The sequence below is a fragment of the Motacilla alba genome, chromosome 2 (assembly GCF_015832195.1).
Source record: "Motacilla alba alba isolate MOTALB_02 chromosome 2, Motacilla_alba_V1.0_pri, whole genome shotgun sequence".
NCBI classification, from domain to species: Eukaryota; Metazoa; Chordata; class Aves; order Passeriformes; family Motacillidae; genus Motacilla; species Motacilla alba.
In genome coordinates this window covers 98,444,201-98,450,707 of record NC_052017.1, presented here as the reverse complement: position 1 = coordinate 98,450,707, position 6,507 = coordinate 98,444,201, and the positions used below count along the sequence as shown (strand labels likewise).

At 39.4% G+C, this 6,507-nt stretch overlaps 1 long non-coding RNA gene across 1 annotated transcript in view; it reads right to left on the bottom strand.

The window, feature by feature from the left end:
* Positions 1-2,352: 2,352 nt before the first annotated feature.
* Positions 2,353-6,507, bottom strand: part of LOC119698186 — a 48,469-nt gene continuing 44,314 nt past the window's right edge. The window contains exon 6 of the long non-coding RNA XR_005256084.1: positions 2,353-3,453. This is a non-coding gene — a long non-coding RNA (uncharacterized LOC119698186). The remainder of the gene's footprint in view (positions 3,454-6,507) is intronic.

Sequence of the window (6,507 nt, the reverse complement as noted above, 5' to 3'; positions counted from 1 at the left end):
ATTTGATCTTATCTCCTTTCCAGAGTGATTGTATGTCTTTCTTCTCTGTTTCACATGATTTCCTTCCCTTTTGAAGTACGATATCGAATTTCCTTTCAGGACGTACGTGAAATATTACGATTTCAATGGGGATCAATTTGGGATGCTTTTTCCATATCCCTGCACTTTTTGCAATCCCTTGCCCTTTGCGGGTTTTTCCTTCTTTGAAATTTTTTTTTTAAAGTATCCATGACATGTCTCTCATATCTTCCCCTCAATGTTCTCTCCTCCTCGTTTTTTGTTTCCCTTGATTTTACAATATCTGGGAGGTTAGTTTTGGCATGATTTTTTCCTTTGCAATGTGCCTCATTTCCTCCCAAACCATTTTCTTGTATTCACTAAATTTTCCATTTTTTTTCCTAATTACATTTCATTTGATCATATCTCCTTTCAAGAGTCCTTGTAAGTCTTTGTTTTCTGTTTCGCAAGGTTTTGTTTCCTTTCCTGTAAGGTTTTCACTGTATTTTTGACCTAGGATTTTAGAAAGAATTCTACATATTTCCTTTGAGTCTAGTAAGGCTGCAGGCTGACATTGGCTGAATGCCAGGCAATCACCAAAACTGCTCTATCATTCCTCTCGCCAGCTGGATACAGGAGAGAAAATGGAACAAATGGTTCGTGGGCTGAGATAGGGACTTGGAGAGATCTCTCAAATACTGCTGCTGGTACAACTAACTCAACTTAGGGATATTAATTGATTTATTACTAAAAATTCAGAGCAGGATGATGGAAAGTAAACTAAATCAAAGAACACTTCCCCCCCTTCCTCCTTCCCAGCTCTACTTTCTCCTCAGTGGTGCAGGGAGACAGGCAATGAGGTTATGGCCAGTTCATCACAGGTTCTTCCTGTTACTGCTCAGTGAGAGGAGTTATTACCCTGCTCCAGGATGGGGTCTCTCCAATGGGATATAGCTCTCCATGAACCTCTCCAGCAGGAGTCCATCTCATGGGCAACAGTTCTCCACAACATGAGTCACTCTTCCATGGGGTATAGCCCTTCAGGCAAAGCCTTCTCCAGTGTGCATCCCCCTACAGTGTCACAAGTCCTACCAGGAAACCTGCTCCAGCATGGAATCCCCTCTCCATGGGTCTGCAGGTCCCTGCCAGGAGACTGATCCAGACAGGCCTTGTACAGGTCACAGCCTCCTCTCACCTGCTCCAGTGTGAGCTTGGTCCACAGGCTGCAGATGAATCTCTGCTTCCCTGAAGTCCTCCATGGGTTGCAGGGGCACAGCTGCCTCACCATGGGCTGCACCATGGGCTGCAGGGGAATCTCAGCTCTGGCACCTAAACAAGCTCCTCCCTCTCCTTCCCCACTGACCCTGGTGTCTGCAGGGCTGCTTCTCTCACACATTCTCACTCTGGTCTTCCATGGCTGCAAATGCATCTGCGCAATTACTTGCGGGTTGCTGTCTGTTCTTGGGCCGGTGCTGCCAGGGTACCTTCAACGCTGAGAGCGTCTCCTCTTCAGAGCCACTCAGTAACTCTTACGGCCCACCTTCCGCCCAAGCCTGGGTGGAGTAATCAAATTGCCACACCAGAGAGAGACGAGAGGACTTTTTGCTTGCTGAATCCAGAAGGGTTTACTTGGGGGAAACTCTGAGGGTTAGCAAGGATGCAATCACAACTGAAGGGGAGCAGAGGCAAGAAGTCCAAACCCCCCCTGGGTGGGGTCAGGGTATATAAGCAAGGGGAAGGTAGGAGGGGTTTGGGGCGGAGTTAAGGTGGGGTGACATAGCTGGGGCCAATGGGAGAAGAAGGTAGGAGGGGTCTTGAAGGGGAGCCAATGGGGAACTGAGAAAAACAGAACTTTCTAGAATAGGGGAGTGGGGAGAAGATAACTGACACTTTCACTCTGCCTGGGAGCATGAGGCAGGATGGGAGCTTACATCAAACACTGGTACTTTCCCATGGCATTCCCATGCCTGCCTCCCCCTGGCCACCTCCCACAATTACTACTTTTTCTTAAGTATGTTATCACAGAGGTGTTACCACCACTTCTAATTGACCCAGCCTTGGCCAGCCCACCAGTCTTGGAGCTGCCTGGCACTGGCTGTGCTGGATATGGAAGAAGTTTCTGGTAGCTTGTCAGAGAAGTCACCCCTGTAGTGTAGTCACCCCTGCAGTGTAGTCACCCCTGCAGTGTAGCTGCCCTGCCACTACCAGTCCAAATCCAATACAATGGCATCTTTAGTGATAAAATCATAAAAATAGGATAAGACTCAGAGAAATGGAGATAATCTTTATTAAAGCTCTGGACATTTCAGGCAGAGCTGAATACTAAAGTTCAGTGATCCAGGATTTCCAGAGGAAAAGGGAGTATAACTCTGCATCTGTGCAGGTATTTGAGAAGCATCATTGCAGTGTTCTGGGGAGCCTTGATCCATGATACCATGCTTGAAATTAATTTGTTAAAGTAAACAACCATTTTCAAGTAAAACAACCATTTAAGTATAGCCTCTGTCCTGAGAGTGTGTAGAAGCAATAAAGTATGAGAAGACTTTCCTAAAAGAATATTTAGATGCAGGTTTGGGCAGGAGTAAATAGTCACAGGCTGTTCCTACTTGGTAAGCTTGTGAAAAAAAGACTTCACTGGAGGTACATCTAGAACGAAAATGCCAACTTTATTTAACAGTAGAGTGAATCTAGGCTGTGACACAACAGTGGAGTTTCTGCAAGTCTGAAGGCCCTTTTTATTGTGACACACTTCCACGGACTGTTTAGTCTGTCTCGAATATTCTCAAAGTGAAAAAAAATTTGTTTTAAAACAAATGCTAGGCTCATTTATCCTGAGCTGTTACACACATACCAGCTTTTTGCTGTGTCATCATGAGACTCACAGAGAGCTTGGACCTGTACAGAAAATGTCTTTGATAATCACAACCAGAAAAAGATGCAAAGTCTGAAGTTTCATTAAATAATACAATGTATTTCTGTGGGACTGAAGGTACTGAGAACAGGAATTTCCACCCTACTACTCAGTGGTACCTGTTGACAGCACTGAAAAATTGTACAGATCTGTGGAATTCCTTACTTTAACATGTCTGACATTTATTCGGTGTTAGAAAAATAATTAGAGGCATATCAGACGTCTAGAGAGAAAAGGTGAGCTCTGAGGTCAGAACATCTTACCTTTCACTTTGTTTTAATATTATTTTCAGGTTTGGGTTTTCCCTTAATAACAGAGAAAAACTTCTGTTTCTCTAAATGCTTTCAGAGCTGTCTTTTCTGATTCATGTGTTGTCCTTTTCTTGTCCATTCCTGTCTCCTTCCCTGGAAATCAACTGCCATGTCTGTAGTAAGAGCAGTGTATGGCCTTCGTAGGGTACCAGGGATAGGCTGTGGAGGCAGACCAGGGAGTCGTCTTGGTGTATAGATCCAGTCTTCTCCAGGAGCAAAGCATGTTTTTTCCTCCTGGATAGGGTGAGAAGATAATGTTTAATTCCCTTACCTTTTTGATTTCTCTCCTTTACCTATTCTCAGTATATGTTACAAAAAGATACCATCTCACCCCTGGAAGTCACTGCAATTTCATGTTGGGTGAAAAGATTTCCCTCTGAGATTGAACACATTGTTTCAGGTGGTGCAAACATCTAAGACGTCATATTGGCATGAAATTTAAACCCTTAGACTTGTTTTTAAAAAAACATTAGTTTTTACAATGTGTCTCTTCTCTTGATTACACAGCTTGATGCTTGAATATTTTTTTTCCTGTTCAAGTATAGACATTGTCTTTGAGCACCACAGGAACAAAATTTGAAGCTTGGAGAAATTGATATTGTCCTGAATGAAAATGGTTACACAGGCAAGATGCACTGCAGCAAACACACTAACTTGCACTTAGCTCCTGATCTCATTGTTTTATTATCTATAGTAGTAACAATTGCAGAGCTTGTAATACTATGGCACTTCGCACCCTGGCTGAACAGAACAGAACCATAGTGTTGGGTCTTGAGAAGACAGTAGAAAGCTATACTCCTGCCTCACTTCCCTCTTCGCACAAAAAGGTATCCTGGTATTATCCTTCTCTCTCATCATTCTCCTTATTAGCGCTGGGAGTTTTTTGCATTTAATATTTGAGAACTTCTGGCTTGTAAGATAAGATTGTGATGTCTCTAGCTTTTGAACTTCCATGCCAGTCGAAATAACCATTCTGTTTATTCCAATATTCCTCTATAGCTGTGTCAAGTAGTTCAGGACATTTTGAGTGGTGACCCACAGATAATTATAGAACAATGGAGTCTCATATAAACCATTCTTACCATAATCAACAATTTCCAAATTAGCTATAGATTCAGCTGAAATTTTTTGTTATCCTGAAATCCTTCAAACCAGATAATTTCTTGGCCAAATACTGAATATGAGTGTCTTGTTTTTCATACACATAATTATGGATTGTAACAATTACAATATTCATAAACATTCTAATTCTAAATAGGTTGGGGTGTTTTTGGGAGGGGGGATTGGTTTTGGATTATTTCTTGGGGTTTTTTGGGGGGTTTTTCCCCCCTTCCTTCAAAAATATTACATAGTTTGTCTGATTTTTCTCTGCACACTTTGGAGATAATTGCTGGCATTTGCAATGTGTGCGGGCATAACATCTGCCTCAGAGTGAGTTGCTGTGCTCACTACTCAATGAAGCAGTGAACCATTTGAAATGCAGGAACATCCCTCAGACATCGTTGCTAGTTAGTGATTCTTCATGCTCTGAATGTTGCATCTCATGCATCCCGTGTCTATTAATCTTAAAATGACACACCTCACCTTATCAGTAGTCTCACTAAGAAACATATCCAACAAAACCTGAGAAGAGCCTTTTGAGAAACAATAGAGTATCTTTATCATTCAAAAAAGAAAAAAAAGGTTGAGAATATTGTTCTCCCTGTGTTCCTCTGTAAATCACCAACATTTAACTTGGAGCTAGTCATGCCTAATCAGCCTTCATAGACAGAATTCAAAATTAATAAACATCCTGCTGCTCTTTTCTGACAATCTTTTTTTTTTTTTTTCCATATCCATCCTGGTGTCTGGAAATGAGGCAAGCATTAGGTTAGTAGTCTGAAAAACTAAAAACTAAGCAGATGTGAATAAAAATCAATGATAAGTGCAGTGTTCAGGAGCATGGAATGAATCTAAAATGGTACATTTATAAATTTAGATCAAATTAAGAAAGAATTTGCAACCTGTTAAAAATCAGTGTGCACATCAAAAAGGAACTTGCACTTTTTGAAAAGAATGATATATTCTTAAAAGACTGTTGGGGAACATTTTAAAGACAAGATATTTTAATCCAAATTTTAAATAACAATATATTTGTGTTTGTTTTGGCATTTACTTGAAGCTCTAGCTAAAACATTGCCTCTCCTAACTGATGCAGTCTTTCTACAGTCAAGGTTCTTAAATCACAAGATATGTTTTAGTGATTAAATCCTTTGTGTGAAACACTGTATGGTAGTTTCAAAAAGGAAAAGTGGGTAGATTTGCAGTAACCTGTTGTACTATAGAGCTTCCCAGTAGGATTTGACAAGCTTTTCTTTCTTATATCATGAATGTAAACTAGAGTGTCTTGCATTAAATATATCCTTAGAAAAGAAATCACCTTGAAGGCTGCCATCAAGAAAAAGGAAAAAGGAGAAGGCAGCAGGGAAACTCTTTCACAGTGAACCATAATCTCAGTAAAAATGACCCCAATAGTTAAAGAAAACTCAGGGTCTCAGTTCTTCCGAAATCTTGAAACAGTCTATTATAATATTTTATTTGAATTACATTTTTTCTCTCAGAATAATATGCAACACTTTACACCAACACATTTTAGAGTAATATTAAACCTTAAAAAGAGATTAAATAATGCAGAAATTGAAAGATTAGAAATTTTAAAACCCACTTATCTATATCAAAAAGAATCACAATGAATTTCAAGTGGGACTCAGAAAGTACTTATTAAACTAAAATGTGAATTATATTGTTTAATAAAAATAATAATTTAATTTTTTTCCCAAGGTCATACAATACAAAGGATTTTAAGATTCGTATGTCAGAGTATGAAAGAATATTAAGTGGTACTAAGCATTAGATCTTGATTTCAAGTATTTTCAAGACTTTTCTTCCTCAATCTTGAACTGGTTTAAAAGCCAAAATCACCTTTAAATATTATTCTATTTTCTAGTTTGCAACCAGGCTGTCCCTACAAACATTGTGGTGGAAAAAGAATATTAAAAGAATAGAGCATTTTGAAAATGTAAGGATAACTCATAATTTACAAAAATATCCTTCTCAAACTAACAAAAATTTGAAATATTTTTAAACTCTTCTGGATTTATTAAGATTTCAGCTTGTTGAGGACTGAGTTGATGATGACACATTACATGACAAGTAGTTCAGAATTCTTAAATAAAATTTCCTTAAAATACAAAACTGAAAAGAAAAAGAAAACAGTTTGTCTGTTTTCAGAGTAGTGGATTGATTTTG